This window comes from Lissotriton vulgaris, chromosome 8 (genome assembly GCF_964263255.1).
Source record: "Lissotriton vulgaris chromosome 8, aLisVul1.2, whole genome shotgun sequence".
In the NCBI taxonomy this organism is placed as follows: Eukaryota; Metazoa; Chordata; class Amphibia; order Caudata; family Salamandridae; genus Lissotriton; species Lissotriton vulgaris.
Window position 1 is genome coordinate 360,875,135 of NC_141696.1, and position 23,911 is coordinate 360,899,045.

The 23,911-nt window shown below is 45.0% G+C and overlaps 1 protein-coding gene and 1 pseudogene across 3 annotated transcripts in view; one reads left to right on the forward strand and one right to left on the reverse strand.

Moving 5' to 3' along the window:
• Positions 1-23,911, forward strand: part of MED14 (mediator complex subunit 14) — a 1,095,522-nt gene that overhangs the window by 13,378 nt on the left and 1,058,233 nt on the right. The window lies entirely within an intron of this gene.
• On the reverse strand, positions 11,262-12,577 carry LOC147697044 (uncharacterized; annotated as a pseudogene).

Here is a 23,911-nt window from a genome sequence, read left to right on the forward strand (position 1 = left end):
CAATCAAGTTGTATCAACAGCTTAGATTGATTTAAAAAAATGACCTCATATTTACCAGAAGGTGCAGGAAAAACATTGGTCAGCACACTGGTAATATCATCACTGGACTACTGTAATGGTCTGTTTGCCAATGCACGGTCATCAATAAAATGCAGACGGTCCAAAATGCCGCGGCAAGAATGCTCTCAAGAACCCCCAAATTTAAACCAATTTCGCAGGTTATTCGAAACTATCATTGGCTGGCGATCAAGAATCGCATAAAATTCAAGGCTCTCTGCCTTTCCTATAAAGCGGTACACAAACAAGGCCCTCAGTTTCTTATAAAACAGCTTATCACCTTTTGCCCCACCAGACAACTGAGATCCTTGACAGCTCATCAACTAGTGGTACCACGCACCAAGACTGTCTCTTGAGGAGACAGACTATTCGTAGTGACAGCAGCCAGACTTTGGAATGCTCTACCACTACAGATTCGATCATGCCAATCCTTGTTCCAGTTTCGAAAACTGATAAAAACTTGGCTGTTCAATCAGTAAACTCCTTCCGGAATCTTGCATGGAATCTACAGCGCCGAGACGCCCACGGGCATTTGTTCGCGCTTTATAAATGTCAAAAATAAATAAATAAATTTTAAAGCTTTTCACACATTGGATGAATTGTACAGTGCCGCACACATGCAGAAATTAAAAGGTTTCATCAATTTAACACCAACAACAGTGTGTAGTGAATCTTCCATTTTGATGCTGGCATTTGTGTAGCGCACAGTCTCGCATTAGTGTGCCTCACAGCGCTCTCGGCTCTCTGGGATGCCTTTCGACAGAGTTCCAAGGTTCCCACCATGGACAGGAGTCCAGGAGGTCCAGGGATGATATGTTGCATGTATTGTGCCCTAACCCCTCGCTAGGTTGGGTGCCAAAGTTTCATGTAATTAATTTAATTACCTGGCTGCATGAGCGCTATAAAAGATGTATGACCAAGACGGAAGGCCGGGACCGTGTCAGTAAAGAGCTACAAATCTAGCACATTTGCACAGAATTTTTCAGAAATTTCTAAAACTGCCACAACCCCTCTAAATAAACAGAAGGTTCCCTAACCTGGCAATGATATGACAAGGCGATGGTGGGACATTGACAGCCGCTGCTCCTTACCGAATTAGGATCTGTTAAGACCGTCCCCATGGCAACCCGGACATCGCTGACCTTATTGAGGGGGGCTGCAGGCCCGAGGCAGGGGGATGGGGTGACATGTCATGCATTCTGTCACAATTGTGCCCAAGTATGTTGCAAAAAGGAAAACCATCACAGAAAAGGTCTGTAAACGTGCCCCCCGACCCTGCTATCCCCTCCCAGACAATGCACCAGTGTCTCTGTGCCATTCCTCCTGAGACAGACTGGTCTTTCTTTTCTCGAACATTCTCACTCGGCCTGCAGAGGTACATTATTTTTGTTAGCACTCTTGTGCGCCCGCAGCCGCGCACACGTGTTTTACGAACTCCTAGCTGCGGCTGAAGCAATATCTGGCAGAGAAAGAAATAACAAACCCTTTCATGGCAGAGATGATGGATTCAGAGCAGAGTTTAGGGGGGGGCACTCTGTGTACATTTACATCTGTGCGGAAACGTGCGGTGTTGTGTGATCCTCGGCAGTGGGGTGAGGAATCCTGTCCTCTCAGGCGAAGAATCACGACACGACACAGCGCTGGCGTGTTTTGGGACAGCTAAGGGGGGCGCAGACCATCGCCCTCTCCGGAAGTACACTCCCCGCTGGCGCCTTTAGGGTCAAGGCTATGGTGGGACATTGACAGCCGCTACTCCTTACCAAATTAGGATCTGTTGGGACCGTCCCCATGGCAACCCGGACAGCGCTGACCTTATTGAGTGGGGCTGCAGGCCGAGGCAGGGGGAGGGGGTGACGTGTCATGCATTCCGTCACAATTGTGCCTATGTATGTTGCAAAAAGGGAAACCATCACAGAAAAGGTCTGTAGACATGTTCCTTATTGTCCGGACAATTTTTGGCAATGAAGTGAAAATGATCTCACAATGAGCAAGAAATCTCTCCAGGGGCGAAAGTAAAGCGAGGAATTTTACGAATTCCATCGGATACATAAATCGTGAATTTTGCAAAACGTCGGTGGCGCAGACAATCTTCAAAACAAGCAGCACTGAAAGCAATCGCTTTCGCGATCGCTATTGTAAAAAAAAAAGATCCGCAAGTGGTGCGCGCTTGCGCCACTGCGAGGCATATGTTTTCAATTATCGCGCCGTGTCTGGGCACGATAATTGAAAACATATGGGCTTTGGTGCGCGTAACAGACACCAATAGGCCATAGGCAGAGCTACACGATCGCCTATGTCCTATTGCGTGTTCTGTTAAAAAACAGCACACACGCAAAGCCCTATCAAAATGTACCATAGAAATTAACACGCACAGGCGTGTGGAATTTCCAGGTCCATTTTGAAAACCACTACAAAACGGCTCACCTGCGCAGTGCATCACAAGGGCTCGCCCTAAAAAGGACAAGGAGCAGTATCCAGGTCCAGCACCCATGCTCCTTAGGGATGTATATCGATAAAATGGGGTAATTATTTTAGGCTTGACCGGTTTGTGCCCAATATATACATATAGTGATAACTGGGGTAAGAAATCCCAAAATTCAATGTACTTTTTTAAAGCAAAATATGCTCCATTTATTTCTGCCAGAGGTACAGGTATCCAAAGAACAGCAGACACATTTTTTGTCCATATGGCCAACACGTCAATGGCTTTTTCAAGGCAAAGTGTCCTACAAGTAGTCATATAGTCGTTGTGTTCTATATCTGTCCGCGTTGCGGCAACTGTCTCTGAGGTCCAAGGGAAAGGAAATGCGCATTTTGGGACGTCAGGCACTGAGCCCAACCAACACCATCTGATAAATACGCTTTACATAATAGGTGGTGGTCGTAGACTTATCACATTGTTTGTTTGCGCTTTAGCATACGCCACACATGACCCGCAGATACTGGGAGGGGGATGTGTGAAGTTTAGTACATTCAACATAATATCCTCTACAAGGCCTACATTACCCTAGCGACACTCCACCAAATGTTTGGGTCCTCCTCTAATTGTTTTAGATGTCGGCAAATAGGCGGTGACATGGTGCATATGTTCTTGAGCTGCCGGGAAGCTGTGACACTGTGGGAGGCGGTTTCTGCTGCATTATAGAGGAGACTGGCTGTGTAGATGTGTGCACGCTGGAGGGTTCATCGTTGGGTCTATTTAAGCATCTAAAAACTACAAAAGCCACAAATGGATTAATTGATTTTGGCTTTGCTGATCTCATGTAGACTCGTAGCCATGCATTGGAAATCCCGGACACTACCAAATAAAGCTCATTTATGCAAGGCTGTGGCACTCGAATGAGAAAAAGCTCGTGGACGGCGAAAATATTCCATAGTGGCAGATTGGGAGGCGCTGTTAAGTGACTTGCAAACCCACAGTGAGGACCTGGTTGACTAGCACTGGCATTCATGCTCATAAATACATGCAATCCCTTGTGTTTCTAGGATGCTGTGTTCCTCTAGTCTCACCAACCTTTGCCTGCTAGTCAATACATAGTTGCCCCCCCCCCCCCCCCCCCGTTTTTTCATGCTGATATTGTCCTCTGCCTTGTCCTATACGCAGGACACCACCTCCCCTTTGCAGGGCATGCTGTCTCTATGGGAGGCCACAGTGGTAGCTGCTGGCACTTCAGAAATAATACTACACTCCAGGGTTAAGATTGTGGATCCGGGATGGGAAGGACTCACGTCAGTGATCGTGCTTATACTGAATGGGTTGTTGCTGCCGCATGACCTCGTATGTTCTCTTGTTTTTGCATGTTTATAGAAAGAACCAAATGTCTCTGTACTATGTATTGCTAATGCTGGTTATGTGGTGGACAGACTGTAGGTGTAACGGCATCTTGATACTGATGTGAGAAGTGTAATGTCGATGTTCTTAAATGCAAATAAAATTGGTTAAAAGAAAATAGTGACCCATTTGAATGATAACGTGAACGATTTTGGACTTGGCTGTCTGATTAATTCCCTGTAGGTATGATTCCCTGATCCATAATGTGTGTAGGTCGAGTAAGTTGACAACGACTGGGCCCTGTGCTCCCATTAGGGTGACTAGTTTGTATTTTGATGGGTTGTAGGATCCTATAAAATATCCCCATTTCCAAAGGACAAAATGCGTCATAAGTACACCTGCCCTGCATACCATGCATGAGCAAAGCCAATAGGTCTCGCCTACAAAAGAACTGCTGGCTTTGCAAATGTTTTTTTTCAGTCCTGTTGTACAGCAATGCAGCTGCTGTGCAGCATGTTGAAAGTAAAGAGAAACAAGCATTTGCAATGCAATAGGTCTCGCATTATGAAAGTTTGAGCTATTGGTCTTGTAAATGACAATTTTTTTCTTTGTGTTGGTTTTGAAAATAGCTAAATTAATAGCTTTGTCATTTACAATGCCAATAGTTATAACTTTCCCAAATGTGACACCTATAGCATTTGTAATGCAACATGTTTTGTATTTACGTGACTTAGATGTATTGATATTACAAATAACAATGGCTTTAAATTTTTTAAAATAATTAATACTTAAATAAAAGTGATTGTAATTTATAATGACTATAGCTTAAACTTTTGTAAATAACTTTTGTGAAGATTATGTTCAGTGTATTTTATTGTGACGAAAATCCAAGAAAAGAAGTGAAATATTAACATCTATTTTGTGACATTTGTAATAAGGCTTGAAACATTGAGAGAACATATTTGAACCAGTTGTTGTTGAATGGTTGCACAGGTTGATGCTGTGATGGCGCGGAGTGATGTTGTGGTGGCAACGAGTGAAGCTGTGTTAGAGCATACTGATGTTGTGGCGCCCCTGAGTGATGCTGTGGCGCCCCTGAGTGAGTGATGCTGTGGCGCCCCTGAGTGAGTGATGCTGTGGCGCCCCTGAGTGAGTGATGCTGTGGCGCCCCTGAGTGATGCTGTGGCGCCCCTGAGTGATGCTGTGGCGCCCCTGAGTGATGCTGTTTTTTATGATACAAGGGGGACCCAACGGATAGCTAAGTACCATGGGTATAACTAAGTTATCAGAGACAAAGGTGCTTAGCTAATTTACAAATCAAAACAATACAATATAGAGACACAATGGAAAACTATATGATTTAAGATTTCCAAACCCAGCCGGGAAAGGAGTTTATTTTATGGAGATAATGTCCAATCTTAGAATATACACAAAATGGTTTGACACAAGCCTGTGCCGTACATATAAAGAGAAAAGAAGAATAAAGAAAGGGTGAAAGGGGTGTTTTTATCAGGCAAAGGAGGAGAGCTAAGACAGGGTACTGTGAACAGATCAGAAAATAGCAATAACAGTATCGCCTGGAGTGAGGTATACACAATCACATTTACTAATATTATTAGTGTAACCACACTCATTAGTGTCGACGTTTCGATCCCTAAAGCTCAACTAGATAAGTGGGATCATCATCAGGACTATTTGATAAAGTATGCCTGAATGAAAAAAGCCTCAATGTGACGAGGTCGGGGACCTCAAAAAGAATTGAGGGGAATGATCCTTCTCTTCAGGATTCAGCGTAGGTACATGTAGATTTTATTCCAGGGAGGTCTTTTATGGGGGTCCAGACACGAAACGTTTATTATAATGAAAGGGTTTCAGGATCCGTTTTGTGACTGCATGAAATGGCAGCTCTTACTCCGCTGTTGGTGTATTCGGGGAGTAGTTTGGAGCGTGTAGGCATCAGTGGCCATGCACGAAAATTACCACTAATCTGGCGTTATGGACGCGATTCACGGTGGAGGCACGTCTCACCCAGGGACTGCTGGGATAGCGCCGTTTGCGTGTAGGCAACAGTGGCCATGCACGAATATTACCAATAATATGGCGTTGTGGACGCCGGGGACTGCTAGGACAATGCCGGATGCAGTGCAGTGCATCCGGCATTGTCCTAGCAGTCCCCGGCGTCCACAACGCCATATTATTGGTAATATTCGTGCATGGCCACTGTTGCCTACACGCATCCGGCGCTATCCCAGCAGTCCCTGGGTGAGACGTGCCTCCACCGTGAATCGCGTCCATAACGCCAGATTAGTGGTAATTTTCGTGCATGGCCACTGATGCCTACACGCTCCAAACTACTCCCCGAATACACCAACAGCGGAGTAAGAGCTGCCATTTCATGCAGTCACAAAACGGATCCTGAAACCCTTTCATTATAATAAACGTTTCGTGTCTGGACCCCCATAAAAGACCTCCCTGGAATAAAATCTACATGTACCTACGCTGAATCCTGAAGAGAAGGATCATTCCCCTCAATTCTTTTTGAGGTCCCCGACCTCGTCACATTGAGGCTTTTTTCATTCAGGCATACTTTATCAAATAGTCCTGATGATGATCCCACTTATCTAGTTGAGCTTTAGGGATCGAAACGTCGACACTAATGAGTGTGGTTACACTAATAATATTAGTAAATGTGATTGTGTATACCTCACTCCAGGCGATACTGTTATTGCTATTTTCTGATCTGTTCACAGTACCCTGTCTTAGCTCTCCTCCTTTGCCTGATAAAAACACCCCTTTCACCCTTTCTTTATTCTTCTTTTCTCTTTATATGTACGGCACAGGCTTGTGTCAAACCATTTTGTGTATATTCTAAGATTGGACATTATCTCCATAAAATAAACTCCTTTCCCGGCTGGGTTTGGAAATCTTAAATCATATAGTTTTCCATTGTGTCTCTATATTGTATTGTTTTGATTTGTAAATTACCTGAGTGATGCTGTGGCGCCCCTGAGTGATGCTGTGGCGCCCCTGAGTGATGCTGTGGCGCCCCTGAGTGATGCTGTGGAGGCCCTGAGTGATGCTGTGGAGGCCCTGAGTGATGCTGTGGAGGCCCTGAGTGATGCTGTGGAGGCCCTGAGTGATGCTGGGTTGGCGCTGAGTGATGCTGGGTTGGCGCTGAGTTGGCGCGGAGTGATGCTGGGTTGGCGCTGAGTGGTGCTGTGGTGTCGCTGAGTGATAATGTGGTGGTGCAAAAGGTTTCTCCCCTGGCTGAACTACTGTCAGTGGGATTAGAAGCTCTTTTAGGATAAGGTGGGTGGGTGCTCAACCTTGCCTAATGCGGGTACGCCAACTGAGCTTTCGTTTTCTTCCTCCATTGCAGAACAGATCTTCCTGCCATTAAACTATATTCAGGAAGGTACTGTAGTTTTCTGAAAAGCCTAAACTAGTTTGATGGCTTTTAAGTCCGACTACTGAATTATGGAAAAACAATTGCTTTAAAAGTATACGCTTTCAAGGATGACATGTCAGAAAAATATGACGTGTGCCACCTTTTTTTAACTTTAGTGGCAAATGAGTGTATACAATGGGGTTTACTGCAACACTGGCCTACTGTTGTGGGCAAAGCAGAGAAACAAACAAAGCCCGGACGTAAATTGCGCACTCATTTAACAGAAAAATAATCGTTTAGGTTCATTAGAGTACACATCTAGTCATCACACTTAGAACATGGAAAGAGAGTATAAACTAAACAGCAGAAATGAAGTGATGTATACTAATATAATTAAGAAAGAGCCCAAACCTTTGAGGCGGGTAATCTCAGGAACCACAGCACCAATCACAACACCCAATACAGCGTTGGAAATGGCAGTTGCAGCAGAAGGACATAGGCTATGCAGACGCCCCCCATATACATATAAAAGGTAAAAGAACCGTGCCAGCAAAGTAGTCCCTTGTGGGCATGTCTGCATTGTGCTGTGGGCGTGACAAACGCTGGGGGCGTGTGGTACGTTCCGCCCTTCATGCCATGTCTCATATTGTGTGCTAATCCCACCGTGCTCCCTTTAAATACCCCTGCACCCCATAATCATAACCCACCCTTACTCCTTAAAATACCCCAACACCCTTAAACACTAACCCATCTTAACCCTATAAATATACCCTGTACCCCCAAACCTATCCCTAAACCCTAAAAATACCCCAAAACCCAAACCTAGCCCTGAACCCTATAAATACCCCTGTACCTCAAAACCCAAACCTACCCCTGAACCCTAAAAATACCCCTGTACCCCAAAACCCAAACCTAGCCCTGAACCCTAAAAATACCACTGTACCCCAAAACCCAAACCTACCCCTGAACCCTAAAATACCCCTATACCCCTAAACCCAAACCTAGCCCTGAACCCTTAAAATACCACTGTACCCCCAAACCTAACCCTAAAAATACCCCAATACCCCAAACCTAGCCCTGAACCCTAAAAATACCTCTGTACCCCAAAACCCATACCTATCCCTAAACCCTAAAACAACCCTGTAGCCCATAACCCAAATCTATATCTGAACCCTTAAAATACCCAAACACCCCAAAACATATACCTCAGTACCCCAAAACATATACCCCTATACCCATACTTACCTTATCCAAACATTAAAAAAGCATGATTTTAGCATTCATGCATTTACAACGAATTTCGTTGTAAATTTATGCGTGGTAAAAGCATATAAAATGTAATGCCATGCGTTATAATGGCATTGCGGAGTGATGGTACTTTGGTAATGAAAGTATGCGGTGTGATGGTATGCAGAAAGAAAGTTGCGGAATAATGGGTGTTTACCCTCCCCCGGTAAGTACATTGGTGGCACGGCGGCCCACATCTCCAGCAACATACTCATATTTTTTCACCACCCATTTGAAAAATGCACAGGTCTCTCTCATTGATGGCCAGCACTGACATACACTTTTAGACACACCTCCCCCCACAAGTTCTAGAATTGTGAACTTTAGAGCTGGGGAGCTACGTTCGAATCTCGGCATCAGCTCAACATCCTGTGATTCCAGGCAAATTGCTTTGTCTCCCAGTGCCTACCACAAATGAATGTGTTCTTCTGTAATGTAAATTGTGCTCATGCCATGTTGTCAAGTTCGCGCTTTATAATATTGCAAGGAAAAATAAAGTGGGAAACTCGAGTTCACACACTACTGAACGCGCACTCTTAAGTGCTTCAGCAGTGCACTGTGAATCTGAGCGTTTCACAGGCCTGTCACAGATCAGAAATGCTATCAAAACGAAATCCTACAAAACAATATACTACTGGCCGGCAGCAATTCATACCCGGACAACGTCGGGACGGGCTGCTAGTGAGTGATAAAGTGCAGCTCTAAGAAAGATGGAAACACTTGTACAGCCTTTCTGGGAGAACTAGCAAATGACACTTGCATCTGAAGTGTCTGTACGGTTGGGCAGGGAAGTGTTGCGACGTTCGCAGCATTATTTTTGAGCCTCCTAGAGACAAAACAGACCGCTCTAAAAGCGATGTGGGCATCAAACCACTAAAACTCTCAGATAGCAAGCCCAGTACTGATGCTGTGCCAAGCCTGACTCACTATTGTGAGCGGCGGAACAGTAATTTTATTTCCTGCTCAAACCACAATGGATCTTTTGGTGAAGTGTGTGTTCTATGTTAAGTGCAAGCCAATCACAATGTTAATTCAAGGGTGCATAACTCTATACAGAAATATTTGCCATATTACGAATTTAGAAATATGTAAGCATTCAGCAAATACAAGGAAGATTCTTCAACTTTCTGTCCGCGGGGTAGCAGTAGTGTTATGGTCTCAATGTATGTATTACCCATAGATTGCGCAAAGGTATTCTAAGCAGCACAAGGAGACCTTACAGAGCAGATGTCTTCACAAGTGACACTTAACAAGCAAAAATACTCTACACATGGAATAATGCTGTAGAATATGAGGGAATAAAAGACTGGTTCCTGTACTAGAAACACAATTCACTTGAAGATTACAAATAATGTTGTTTTGGCTGGTAACTCTACCCACCCGTGTTACCATGCTAGCTATGAATGGAATGCAGAAGTGCAGCGTAAAATGTGGTGTGCTGTACTACGATGAATGCTGGAAAGAAACTGCTGGGAAGCAAAAGGAAACAAGCGCAAAAGACACGCAGGATACTTAAAAGCGGCCGCGAAATGAAATAAAAAGCAACCACAAAATGAAATTAAAAGCGGTCTTGAAATGCTCTCGGCATTGCGGGGGCCGCATTCCTTTGAAGTGTGAAGCAGGGGGCGGGGGAGCGGATCCCTTTGAAGTGAAGCTCTCAGCATTGCTGTGGCGGATTTGATGCAATTATGCGAGGCAGGCGGCTGGGGAGCAAATGGCAAGCGCGTGCACAGGCACATGCACTCGGCACAATCCGCCTGGTTTAGCTTTTGTGGATCCAACTCTATAAGTCTCAACATCTGCAATGCGCAAGCGCATTGGCAGAGGTAGAGACCGAAAAAAGCAGTGTGACTCGTTCAGTGCTGTGTGCTTAATAGCACTTATTTTAGCCATGCTGCTGTGCAATAGGACTGCCTGTATTGCTTTGCCCCCTTGCGTAATCTGAATTTACGCACACCACTTACTCACAGAGAAACTCCAACACTCCACTGGAGGTAAAAATGAGCTTTATTAATATTGTAGGCAAAGGCAATAAGTCACTGAAACTAATAAAGTCTTAGGCACTGAGTGAAAGGCAATAAACAATGAATACACCACACTATATACATAAATATGAAACTGTGCATACAGGTATATAAACAGTTATTGTACAAAGCACCTCACCAGATTCATTTGCAGCACCGGAGACTTCAACATCCCTGGGCTAAGCACTGAACACCAAGTCGGGAACACTGCAGACCGGGGCTCAGGGAGTAATCTCTTCGGGCACCAAAGTTGTCCCGCGAGTGCGTACACTCCAAGACTGAGTTCCTGAGCTCCACCCCACAGACACCGCTTTTTATAGCTTAAATCAACCTGTTCGAGAAGCCTCTAGCTGGCGCTCTCGCCCATCTATTCACAAGTGCTGGCCCCCATCTCTGCATCAGACCCACCCAGACAGACCTGGCCAGATTCTGTTTAGGCGGTGTCGAGGCAAAAGACATTCCTTTCCCAATCTCCGGCCTTGAAGACTGGCACGGCCATCCTCCCTCTGTCCTAGCGAGAAGTATGGAATGCATGAAAACACTCTGAAGGTACAACATAACCTCACGAGGCATCCTCACGAGATGCCTCGCACCTGCTTGTACTGGTTTACGTGAATAACATGTTTATGTAACTGCTGAAGTGTAACTCCAGGTCAAGGCAGCTCAAAATGGAAGTGCGATGCAACAAAATGGAAGATCAGAGCATTGCATGGAATCGAGGTCAACATGTGATTTAGCACGTGTAAAATGGCAAATGCAGCACATTCCACCCCTTGACCTTCGATTTACCCATCATACCCCATTGGTCTAAATACCATGGATCTGGGACGAAAAAGGGAGAAAAGATTAGGAATGCATTGAATGCAACAACATAATGAGATAAAACACAAATAATGACTATAATAACACCCAAGATATACCAAAGCTGTCCAAAATTAGGCAGCCACCCAAACAACCAATCCCACCATCCTTGGTCAACGTCTTGGGTAACCCCTTTCACTAAATCTTTCAAAGCATTAATATGTGCATGGATAGACGTAGAATGGTCAGATAAATTAAAACAACATAGCCCATCAAAGTCCTCGCAACCGTGGTTATGTTTTAGCAGCAAATAGTCCACAGCTGCCCTATTTTGCAAAACAGCTTTTCTTGTTCCTTGAACATCTAATAATAATTCAGCTAAAGCGGCAGAAGTGTGATTGAGATTCTTTACAATTAAACAGGCAAGCTTAGCAATTGTTCTGGCATTATAAATGGACAGTCCTGGCACTCCCACAATGGAAAGGGCCAAACTAGTATATTCTGTTCTAGAAAGCAAATCAATATCGGAGTCACAATCCTCAGGTAATTGAATAGCGGCTCTAGAAGAGCGAGTACGTGTAACAGAATGCATGGGAAAAAGCATAAGACTTAATCGTGATAAGGCACAAGGTCCTCCAGTTATGTTAGCTGGTATGTAAGTGTATGAAATATTACCACACAAGAACAACCATCCTTTAGGTAATTTCACATGGTTAACCTGGCTAGCGGCTAATACTGTGTGATTACAAACCATATAATTGGTAACATTACTACAAAAACTGTCATGTCGTGACTGACATAATGTTTGTTGATCAGGGGTCAATTGTTTGCTTTTCTCTAGTTTTAATTGGCCACGCTTGCCAATCTTGGTAGGGTCACAAGTTAATTGATAGCAAACGTCTTCAGTCAGTAGAGATATTGTAGGTAACAATACTTGTCATGTTCCTCCAGAGGCTATCTGTAACCTCTGGGCCAAAAGCGACAGTACTCCTAAAGACTCAGATGTGTTTGAACATCACTTTCCTCCACTACCCCATCAAAGTTAGTTTGGTTGAAAATGTGCAGAAGCACCTGTGCAGGGGTAGATACGGCAACAAGACACGTTGATATCATATCAGCTGTACTCTGAAGATTTCTCATACAGAAGTGAGAAGTGTTCAGCACATTCCCGGCCAAGTAGGTGCAGATGTTATCCGGTTGCTGCAACAATGTTGTCATCCGACTTGGGCGGTTGATTCCCTTCGGCATCCCCGGGCCCTCCTGGACCCCTCCGGACACGCCCAAACACCGACCACACCACACAAGCATCGTAGCGGCAAGCCATATTGTGATCTAGAAACAGAAAACAAACTGGTATAATCACTCTCGCAAATAACATTTTTCAGCTGGTACATTTTCCCACTTTTCCTGTCCGGGTTTCATGATGACTAGGATGTTATCCCTGCCCTTAGCGATCAATTCTGCAGGTTCAGGAGGTTTGTTTGGGGACTCCACCCACAACTTTGCCCCTGGGTTCTTGTCAGTAGATCCGAACCCGCCCTTTCCTCGCACAGTTAGAAGGGCTGGGGCCGTCCCCTTCATGACATTGCCTCCATACACCGGCATGATGACCATTTGGGCAACACGGTCACCAGGTTGCACAATCAGATCATTGTTTCCACTGTTCAATAGGATAACTTTGATCTCCCCCTGGTAATCTGCATCAACCATCCCTCCCAAAACCTGGATGCCTTTAAGGGCAAGCCCAGATCGAGGGGTGATGAGCCCGAAATGCTCTGGGGGAATTTGAACTCCAATTCCTGTCTCAATCAAGGTAATGTCTCGTGGTTGCAATCGATGGAGTTTCAAAGCATGTAAATGAAGACCGGCAGCTTCTGGTGTAGCATGATATGGAGCTAAAGCTCCGGGAGCTGTCTCCCAATACAGAATCGTGTTTGTGGCCACATGGGGCTTAATCTGCAAAGCTGGGGTCAACATGCGCATCAAAGAAGTCTCTGCATCAGCAAGTGGTCGGTTGTTTAAAATCTGCAATGCCTCAGACAAGTAATCCCTCCGCCCCTTCAATGACCCATCAGACAACTTTTTCAACTGCTCTTTCAGCAAACTATTCATTCTCTCAATCAAACCTGCTGCCTGTGGGTAATAGGGTATGTGATAGATCCACTCAATGTTATGTTGTACACAAAAATCTTGCACCATCTTTCCCTTAAAGTGTGACCCGTTGTCACTTTGGACCTGCAATGGATTTCCGTAGTATAAGATCAACAAATTCAACGTTTTCAGAGTGCTAGACTGGGTTGCTCTCTTGCATGGAAAGGCGATGAGATAACCAGAATAGGTATCCACCACCGTGCAGGAATATTTACATCCTCTGCTCATTGGCATCGGCCCGATGAAATCAATTTGCCATATCTGCCCTGGTAACTTCCCTCTGCCTAACTGGCCTCTCACTACCTGTGGGACTGGTCTGTGCTGAGTATGCTGACAAACAGGACAGTGAATGATTGCAGTCTTAATTAAAGCTAGGGGAATATACATCCCTCTACTTTCAGCCCACCTGCTAGTGGCTCGCTCGCCCAAATGTCCACTTTTCTGGTGTGCCCATTTAGCCATGCCCACCAAGTCAGAATCCTGCGTCTCCACCTCAGCTTCGTGAATCTTCGCTTCTTGGTCTGCAAAGGAATTGCACCAACGCTCTAGTGAGTCAGTCGGGCAATGAGCATCAACATGATACACTGTAACTGTACTCTGGGACAACAGTTCCCAAATTTCCTGCCACAACTCATTTCCCCAGACCTCCCTGTTGTGAATCATCCAATTGTGAGCATGCCATGTGGGAAGCCAGGTGGCTAACCCATTGGCGGTAGACCATGAATCAGTGTAAATGTGACATGTACCAGGGAGCTCTTGCTTTAATGCCTGGTAAACCGCATACAATTCTGCAAACTGACTACTTCTTCCCTCTCCAGTAGTTGACGACAACTTTTTGGTCACTGGATTATATGACACTGCCTTCCAATGTCTCTTGGTCCCCACATATCTGGCTGAGCCATCTGTAAACCACACATGCTTTTTGTCCTCCGCGGACAACTCTGAAAAAGGCCCACCCCATTTCACCGGGGACTCTTGCACTTTAGGTACATCTTGCAACATTTCTGCATCTGCTATGGGAGTCTGCGCCACTTGCTCATGCAGCACTGCGGTCCCCTTGGGACCAACTTGTGCCCTGTCTTGTATGTACCACTTCCATTTTATGACGCTAGCCTCCTGTGCATGCCCAATCCTGTGTGTCTTGGGTGAGCTCATCACCCATTGCATGATAGGTATCTCAGGTCTCAAAAACACATTGTGCCCTAGGGTCAACTGCTCGGTATTCACCAGAGCCCAATAACATGCCAACAACTGCTTCTCAAAAGGAGTATACCGCTCTCCCGCATCAGGTAATTTCTTTGTCCAAAACCCTAGGGGCACTTTCTGTCTCCCCTGCTTTTGCCACAGGCTCCAGGTTGCATATTGATCCTGGACAGTTACATTTAAATCAATGCTTCCCTCTCGTATGGGCCATAAATCCAATGCACGCTGTATAGCCTCTTTCGCTGACTCAAATTCCTTTTGCTGTGCCTCCCCCCACTCAAACTCATGCTTCTTCCGTGTAACCTTGTACAGAGGGGCCAAAATCTGACTCAAATGGGGAATGTGCTGCCTCCAAAAACCAAACAATCCAATGAAACGCTGCGCTTCCTTCCTATTTTTTGGCACTGCAAACTCTTTGATCTTTTGCCTAACTTGTGGCAGCACTTCCCTGTGTCCCTGATGCCACTGAATGCCTAAAAAGTTCACACTCGGAGAGGGTCCCTGCACCTTGTCGGGGTTAATCACCCACCCTTTGCTTTGCAAGTGCTCTACCACTCTGTCTAGTTGAGCCTGCACCTGTTCTTGGGTCTCTCCTTGAATCAACACATCATCAATGTAATGACAAAGTTGAACTCCAGAAATGACTGACACCTCGTCCAAATGCTCTGCCACCAGCCGGTGACAGATCGTGGGACTATGTAAATACCCCATAGGAAGAGATTGAAACGAGTACTGCCTACCACCCCAGGAGAACGCAAATTGTTCCTGGCACTCATGGGAAATTGGAATTGTGAAAAAAGCATTGGCAATATCAAGGGCCGCATACCATGTCCCATTGTGTTTCTGAATTTTCTCAATCAAAGTGATGGTGTCTGGGACCGTGGCTGTCAACGGCGGCGTATGCTTATTAAGCTCGTGGTAATCAACTGTCATGCGCCAGCTTCCGTCAGGTTTGCGCAAGGGCCACACAGGATTATTCCACGCCGTGGTAATTGGTCTCACCACCCCCGCCTCCACCAAGTCCCGAATAGTTGCGGTAATCTCATCATGTCCCCCCTGGGATCCTGTACTGCTTTATGTGAACCACTTTTGTTGCTTGGGGCACCTTCACTGGGGGAATCTTCAAGCGCCCTACCCTCACAGCAGCCACTGAGAAGTACTGCTTTGACCCAAACTGATAGCATCCGTCATCTAAGTGTATAGGGTCATACCTTTCAGAATGTCAATGCCAATAATGTACTCAGGAATAGGCACAATCAAAACCGTGTATGCTCTCTTGGGAAGTCTGCCAATTTTCATTTGAATTACTGTTTGCACTGCTGGTGTTTCCTGTCCTCCCAAACCTGTGATAGTAAAAACTTGTCCTCTAAATCTCCGTGGATTGCCATGTATCAATGTGGCCTCCGCTCCAGTGTCTACCAAAGCCCGCACCTCCTGAACATTTCTATTTTTCCAATAGATCTCAACCCTCACATGTGGTCTATTATCCTTGCGAGCCCATCCCTGTACCGGAGCTTGGCCAATTTCCTAATCTAATTTTTGCCTGCACAGCTATGCATATGCCCGGCGCCGATCCCGGCGCAGATCTGAATACAATGTTTGGTAGCCCTCCGGGAACAACTCCTCCTCATCCCGGTCCCCATCTGAATCTGTGCATTCTCAGACCCAACCTTTCTCTTTTCACTCTCACCTGAGATCCCCTCTCTCTCTCTCTCTCTCTCTCTTGACCTGCTTTTTCAGGCTTCTCAGGCTCTGATTCCCTGCGACTCAATTTCTTATCTTTTCTATTCACATGCCTACTCCCCTCCTTCCTATCCAGTCCTCGCTTACGGTACATCTCCCACATGCTTTTGGTCTCAATACCATCAATCTCACTTCTTGACACCCCATCCTTTAACAGCGCCAGAAACATATCGCGTCTGGTCACTCGGTTGTTATCAGTACGGGACTCTGAGCGTGAAGCTCTGTCTGGCTTAGCCCATTCCCCAAGCTCTTCCAGCTCATGGACTGCCTCGACTACTTCCCCTATGGTGTTGTCAGTTTGATTAATTAACAAAGTCATTATCACTGCTTTGTATGCAGGGGGCGCCAAACGAATGATTTTGTTCCGCATTGACACAGTCATCAACTGACACATCAAATTATGCGCCTCACCTACCAGAACAGCTAACTTCATCCCCTCCTCCTTAATTCTTTGTGATGCATCTCTTAAAGTGAACCATGGTTTTTGATTCCCAGGCCAATCTGATTCTGTGGGGTACCTATGGCCACACCCCAGGAAGCTAACTGCAACAGAGTCGTTTGATCATCACCATGGAAAGTCCGAAAGTATCCCTGCACAGTGGGATCAGTACTGAGAGTACCAAATTTGGCAGCATCCCCCTCATCTAACATGACCCCGGAAGCGCCGTGATCATAAAGGCGCACCATCCAAGCTAATAGCGTCTCACCAGGCTTCTGTCTAAACCTCGCTAAAAGATCACTTATCTCTTGCTGTGTAAAATCCTCCAAACTATTTAACATGACTCCATCTGGGTTCCCTGGAGCAATCTGAAGTCTACGTCTTAGAATGGGCTGTGCTTCCATTCTCTTAGCATTTTTTCCTTGCTCGTCTCTTCCCTCCTCTTGCAAGGGCAGCTCTCCTTCTGAGGAGAATTCTGACGATTCCCAGATGTTGGAGTCCCAAGTTGATGGGTCAAAATCTAAGCCTGCTTTGGCAATCGCTAAATGAACCTTCCGTTTACTCACTCGGCCTCTCCTCTTCTTATATCTGTATTCAGCAACATGGACTGCAGCCCGCTCTGCTATCGTCTTATATGTTTCTAACTTATCCTGTAGTAACTTATTCTGACAGGAAAGCATCGTAGAAAGATTCTTGGCTTCAATAAGTTTTTCTAAGCTCAACTGTTCTCGCTGCAGAGTTAAACATTTGTCAAAAACTTGACGGTAGGCGTGTAAGAGAGCCCAACCTCTGCGACCCACTGTGTATAATTCCTTTCCTTTCTCCACCGAAACCTTCTGTAAACCATGTAAAACATCTTCTGGCGTTGCTTCGCCCAGACAGTCAAACCAGCTCACTTAATCCTGAGCTTTTAGCATACTCACGCGCCAGCGCGGAGTACGGCGTCGCCTCCCATCCAGGATTTTGCATGGGGGCTAAAGGGATTTCACTCTGTGCCAAAGAACTAAAACCACTTTTTGCCGTTTTAAACATGTTTCTCCCCGCGTAATTTACGAATCCTGCCGACTACGCCAAAATGTATTGCTTTGCCCACTTGCGTAATCTGAATTTACGCACACCACTTACTCACAGAGAAACTCCAACACTCCACTGGAGGTAAAAATGAGCTTTATTAATATTGTAGGCAAAGGCAATAAGTCACTGAAACTAATAGTCTTAGGCACCGAGTGAAAGGCAATAAACAATGAATACACCACACTATATACATAAATATGAAACTGTGCATACAGGTATATAAACAGTTAATGTACAAAGCACCTCACCAGATTCATTTGCAGCACCGGAGACTTCAACATCCCTGGGCCAAGCACTGAACACCAAGTCGGGAACCCTGCAGACCGGGGCTCAGTGAGTAATCTCTTCGGGCACCAAAGTTGTCCCGCGAGTGCGTCCACTCCAAGACTGAGTTCCTGAGCTCCACCCCACAGACACCGCTTTTTATAGCTTAAATCAACCTGTTCGAGAAGCCTCTAGCAGGCGCTCTAGCCCATCTATTCACAAGTGCTGGCCCCCATCTCTGCATCAGACCCACCCAGACAGACCTGGCCAGATTCTGTTTAGGCGGTGTCGAGGCAAAAGACATTCCTTTCCCAATCTCAGGCCTTGAAGACTGGCACGGCCATCCTCCCTCTGTCCTAGCGAGAAGTATGGAATGCATGAAAACACTCTGAAGTTACAACATAACCTCACGAGGCATCCTCACGAGATGCCTCGCACCTGCTTGTACTGGTTTACGTGAATAACATGTTTATGTTACTGCTGAAGTGTAACTCCAGGTCAAGGCAGCTCAAAATTGAAGTGCGATGCAACAAAATGGAAGATCAGAGCATTGCATGGATCGAGGTCAACATGTGAGTTACCAAGTGTAAAATGGCAAATGCAGCACACTGCCGTAAACCATGCCTAAACAAAAAATTGGCAAAGCCAATAGCTCTTCCATTGGCGACACATTGATTTTGCCAATGTTTTTTTTTTTCTTCCAGAACAGGAGGGTGGGAGGGGGCAAGCAATAACACAGAGCTTGCAAACAGGAAATTCATAACGTTTCTTAGGAGGATTCTTTCCAGTCCTAATTCTTTCACCCTGTGAGTTCTTGAAGGTTCTAAATCTGCATCCATGCAAGGTCCTGGCACTACTGTTACACTTTTATGACTTTCTTTGAGAATAGGGCCCACAATATTTTTATTTATACATTTTCTTGACTGTTGTCCTTAATGGTTTCACACTGAATCTCCATTATTAAATAATGTTAAATTCTGGCATGTTTTAGCATGTTTTATTAATTGATGCCATAGAGAAATGGTCTTTAAAAATGTCTTTTAAAATTGCCTGATAGTTTAGCAAAAAACTGCTTGTAACTTTGTCCCCTTTTTTCAAATTGCAGATATTATTTGCGGTTATTTTTATATTGAGAACCTTTTGCTTTTACTGTTCTGCGTTTTATTTGCATTTAATCAAGGAACACATACATAGGCACATATATTTAAAGTTACAAGCTGCCATATATTTCCTTAGAGTACCCCCTTTACTTATTTATTACTTATTTACTTATATTACTTATATTACTTACTTATTTATTTACTTATTACCCAGTAATAAATACTGTGAAGCAGGACACAGCGAACAATGGCGAGCCAGGAGAAACCCTCACCCAGTTCATGCATATCCCCCTGAATGAGGTGAGGCAGGAACTCAGCCGCTGCAAATCCGGCTCACCTGACGACCCCTGTCCAGCTAAACTATGGAATGCCATAGCGGACTCGGTAGCTCCCACACTTCAATGTATTTGGAACTCTTCCATCACGTCAGGAATTTTCCCAGACGTCTGGAAGCATGCTACTCTCCTTCCCCTAAAGAAAAAACCAAATGGGGACCCAGATGACCTCCCGAATCTCCGCCCAATATCCCTCCTAGCCGCCCCGGGAAAAATGCTGGAAAAAGTTATACAACGCCAACTGAGTAAATTTGTGGAAACCAGCAACATTCTACATGAAACTCAATCTGGCTTTCGGCCCGGCTTTAGCACAGAAACAGCGCTCATAGAGGTTGCAGAGTCAGTGAGGTGGTCGATGGATGCAGGAAATTCAGCTATGCTGGTACTCCTGGATCTGTCGGCCGCCTTCGATACGGTGGACCACGCCAGATTACTCAGCCGGCTGGCAGAGATAGGCATTCAAGACAAAGAGTTGGGGTGGATAAACTCCTACCTATCTCAGAGAACGCAGAAGGTGGCACTTGGGACGATTTCTTCCACACCCAAAACCCTCAGCTGTGGAGTCCCGCAGGGCTCGGCCCTCAGCCCTCTCTTGTTCAACATCTACCTGGCCCCCCTCTTTACGCTAATTGCCAACTGGGGTGTCAAGGCAATCTCATATGCCGACGACACCCAGTTGGTATTTCCATACTCTGAGATGACGCAGGACTCTTTCTCAAACTTTAAAGGCTGTCTCCAGGACATTGCTCACTGGATGAATACTAATAAATTAAAACTAAATGCCAATAAAACCGAAGTCATCTTCTTCGGCAAGGGTCCCGCCCCCGCCCCAGATCTTTGGTGGCCTTTGGAGATGGGGCCCCCCCCCCTCGCCCAGTCACTCGGCAAAAAACCTTGGAGTGAGATGGGATGATAAAATGTCCTTTACTTCCCATATCCAACAAGTGGCCGGTTGCTGCTTGAGTAAGCTAAGAAACCTCCGAAAAATTCTTAGACTTCTACCGGAGAGCTGCAGGAAAATGGTAGTCCATGCAACTGTCACCTCACGGCTGGACTATGCCAATGGTCTATACCTGGGCCTTCCAAAATACCTGACACACAAACTGCAGGTAGTTCAAAATGCGGCTGCGAGACTGCTACTGCGAATTCCTTTCAAGCAGTCAGTCTCTCCGCATCTTCGAACCCTGCACTGGCTCCCAGTGGCCAACCGTATAAAATTCAAAGCTCTGACGCTTGCGTTCAGATCTTTGCATGGCTCCTGCCCACCTTACCTAAAAAAACGCCTTCCAAGATACTCCCAAAGCCGCGCACTACGGTCTAATGACCGTGTCCAATTGGTCGTCCCGCGAGCAAAAAAGGCCCGCCTAGGCGGTCGTACCTTTTCAGCAAACGTCTCCGCTCTGTTGAACTCCTTACCACAAGCAATCCAGCAGGCCCCATCCGAACCCTGCTTTAAGAAGATGCTTAAGACCTGGCTCTTCACCCAGCCACGCTAGTTCTCCTATCTTTGCCCCAGGACATCTGTGTTCTACTAGCGCCGGGACACCTCCCCGTGAGGTAGCTGTTCGCGCTGTATAAAATCCAGTATTATTATTATTATTATTACTTAAGGCTTTATATTACTGGACCATATATATACAATTTTAACATCTCAAATAAACAGATACATATCTTGCCTAAGAAGAAGACACTTTTTCTCACAATCATATTGCGCACAATAATTGGCAGCCAAAGGTTTCATGCTGCAGGGCTATTGGTATACTTGTCCAGTTAAAGAGAAAGAATTGTTGCTCTGAGTCCTTTTAGAAATTATTATGAAGCCATTTCCCAAAAATATGAAGAACATATTTTTCAGTGTGAAAGATTAACTTATAAATTGACCATGTGCCAATCTTCCTAGAATGGGTATTCTTGTAAATCCGACCCAAGATAAGACCATGTGATGCTCCCACAGATGTCCTAGAACTCCAAAGCTGCATTAAGTGATCGAAAGGCCTAGTCCAATATGTTAAGAAGTCATGATTCTACCATTATTGAAAATCATACAAAATGGCTTTTGTAAACGATAGTCATGTAAAAACCCCTCCTATCTGATAAAGAAAATCGCTGCATGGCGTACATTTCCAATACCAAACATGAATGCACCATAAGATGTATGAATCCATGTCCTATATAAGAAACCAAAGTGAAGTTATTTGGCTGTAGTGCACAATAGTGTGTTTGGCAAAATAAGAAGCTATTCCAGCTGCCCACTATAATGGTCAAAAGGTGATATGTGCATGTTTTCTACCTTTTAAAACTTAGATAGCTTACAATCATTGAGTTAACAGTGAATTATTTCCTATACTGGAATATTCTAGATGACCGCAAGATATCACCTGCCCACAATTTCGGTGGGCGGATGCTAGAGCTGAGCCAAAAGTGGATCATGCACCAGGACAATGATACAAAACTCAATAGTAAATTTACATCTTAATCGCTGGAAAAGAAAACCCCAATCCTATTTAGATGTTGTGGCAGGATCTAGAGAGACGTGCAGAAACAAATGCTCTCAAACCTCGCCAGTCTTAAGCATTTTTGTAAGAAGTAGACAAACATTTCTCCTGAGCTATGTGAGAGACTTTAAACGCATACAGGAAAGATTTTCTTTTGTTGTTGACTAAACGTGGAAGACACCTGTAGACTCGTCTTCTGTGTTAATGAGGTGACAGTGTGAGAGGGCAGCTGGAGAAATTGCGGAATGTGGGGGAGAAGTAGGTGAAGTGAGTGGAAACCGCCTACAACTGAGAATCAAGGGAAAATGACAAAAGAGTCTGTAAAGATAAGCAATCATACTCAAATGGATACTTGCCCACAGCCAAAGGTCTATGCTTAACAAGCTGCATTGTTAGGTCTCAAGGCAGGTTTTTTCCAGACTTCAAGAATTCCAAGTGGAAGTTATGATCAAGCAGTTGCCTAATGGTTTTCATCCATAGGAAACTTTCAGGTGTGCTAGCTTGCAGAACAACGTGGAGAAAGATTGTTACACCCCCCCGCCCCCCCGCCCCAAAAAAAAATCATGACCACCCACTCTATTTAGAGCCATGGATTTTCTGGAAGCTTTCTGTGATGGGCTATGTTTTACAGTGCTTCATCCCTGTGCCCCCATGCTTCCCACATATGTGCTTGCTCCGTGTTGTTTTTATTGCCCTGTAGTTTGTTTTAACATCTCCTAACGTTACAAAATTATACTTTAGGTTGGTTATGAAATTGCTTCTGGGTTATGTTTAAGAGAGATGCAATTTATGATTATGCTTTGTTTCTAGGTGAAGTAATGAAAATTGGCTGATTTTCTATTTTATTGCCCTGATAGTATACTAGGGTAAACAACAGTTCCAACTTAAATATCAGCCTGTTTCCATTAATATATTTTCTTATTACTCTTAGGCAAGTACCTGCGAGTTCAGCATTACATTTTAGTTTTATGTTCGCTATTTGCATTTTTATCATTTGAGCTGATTTTGACCCTGGAAAAGTAACTCATTGTTTTTCCATTAATAAGTTATTTTAGTGATAAAGTTCTAGTGCTGACATTTCTGTAGCCCCCCTCCCCACCCCTTTCCCTTGTTTTTAAACTTTTTATTTATTAACATTTTGATTAGTACATTCCATCAGACCCCCCGCCACCCCCCCCCCCCCCCCCCCCCCCCCCCTCATACAGTATACAAACCAGATGCACGTTATTCAGGACAGTCACTCATCAGGCACATATAAATTGGAAGATGGCAATTTAACATCCATATTACGGCAGAGTGAGTTTTAAAGAGAAGCCGAGTGTCATTGTATCTATTTTAGTCCAACAAGAAGGAAACATGCATATGAAAAGGCAGATTGTAGACTCCGAGCAGCCAAACTGGGCAGCAGGGAGATGGGAGTGTTGTCACTCTCCCCTCGAGACAGCACTGTTTCCAAGCTTGAGTCAGTGTTACAGTTTCAGAGATAGTGCCTGAGTTTGCAGTTCACATATCCCATCTAGTGGGTGCCGATGTATAGACATCAGGATCTACGACATAAAGCTGTATATATATCCCCATCCCGATGTCGCTATATTGAGATATCTCCGGAAGCAGTTGCACGTGGAGTTCCAGCTGCTCTTTGCAGTATACCAAATCACTTATCCAGTGCTTGAATCTATTGCATGCCCTGATAATGCACTCAGCTGTTGATGCATATTTCTGGGCTGTAGCCAATGGACTCCCCAGGAAAGAGTGGGCGAGACAGGAGCCATACTATC